This window comes from Cryptotermes secundus, unplaced genomic scaffold (genome assembly GCF_002891405.2).
Source record: "Cryptotermes secundus unplaced genomic scaffold, Csec_1.0 scaffold225, whole genome shotgun sequence".
NCBI classification, from domain to species: domain Eukaryota; kingdom Metazoa; phylum Arthropoda; class Insecta; order Blattodea; family Kalotermitidae; genus Cryptotermes; species Cryptotermes secundus.
The window spans coordinates 179,351-180,840 of NW_019731218.1; positions in this window are offsets into that span (position 1 = coordinate 179,351).

Genomic DNA, 1,490 nt, shown 5'->3' on the forward strand with positions numbered 1-1,490 from the left:
TCTCATCTGCACGATTCAATGAACGTCTTGTGTGTCAGGCTGTCTTATCTGCCTGAGGAGTCCGGCCAGGCCTGGTTCGGAAGATGAATGCTCCCTCATGGAAATGAATGGCCCCCCACTGTGTCTACACGCAGCCACTTACCACTCCCACCCACCCACAAATCAGTCTTCCTCATGCGGGCCTTTGAAGCAAACGCCGCCGTCAAAAAGGCCAATCATCATAAACAGAAGACTTTGTGCGGGAACCTACAACACTTCATCCTGCGTTAAAATCTTTCTCAACACCGATGCAAAACAAAGGTTAAGGAAACGAGACATACTTACTTACTCATGGAGCTGAGCCCTTCTGGAGAAGCCGCCAATTCTGCAGCTACTCAAGAATTTCCCAGAATTTTATGGAACCCGAAGATTCATCACCGTGTTCAAAAGAGCCCTCCACCTGTCTCTATCCTGAGACAGATCGATCCAGTCCATACCATCCCATCCCATCCCATCTCTCTAAGATCCATTTTAATATTGTCCACCCACCCATGCCTTGGTCTTCCCTGTGGTCTCTTTCCTTCTGGCTTTCCCACCAATATCCTATACGCATTCCTCGCCTCCCCCATTCTTGCTACATGACCTGCCCCCCCCCATCCTCCTTGACTTGATCATTCTAATTATACTTGGTGAAGAGTACAAGTTATGAAGCTCCTCACTATGCAGTTTTCTCCAACCTCCTGTCACTTCATCTCTCTTCGGTCCAAATATTCTCAACACCCTCAGTCTGTGTTCCTCCCTTAATGTCAGAGACCAAGTTTCACACCTATACAGACCCACAGGCATAAGTACAGTTTTGTATATTCTAATTTTTATGTTTTTGGACAGCAGACGTGAAGAAAAAGTTTCTGGACTAAATGGTAGCAAGCATTACCCTAGTTCAATGGCCTCTTTAATTTCCTCCTGTTGTCGTTGTTCCAAAATATCTGAACTGTGCCACATTCTCAAAACATCTGTTTCCTCACTTTATGTCATGATTTTGCCCTGCATTTTGGTGACGAGACAGTAACATATAAGGAAACGAGACATAAGTAAAAAATATTTTAAATGTGGCCCATCCTATACCAGAAACGTATTATGTCGTCGGTTTCAAAATGTATCGCCTATCTAAAGGGTTCTGACGATGCTGTATTAAACACACGGGATTACTGTTTTCTTTTCTCATTAAGTGATTGGGGTTATAACGGTTTCCGAAACGTCATAATCCTTTAGAATGCCGGATGATGGGCAAGCCCCCAAACCCAGTAATCCCGAAAATATAACCTTACGTTACCAAGTCTCGTGCCGACTGCAGTAACAACGTAAAGTCCTTCTGCTTAACTAATTAAGCACTACGCCATGAAGGCGTATGGGGGAATGTAAAAGATTCACATTTTCTTTATCTTGACACGAGGTGGTGGTGAGTGGTCAGCTTCGTGCCCCGGCAGTTCTAACCCCAGGGAAAGAGCCCC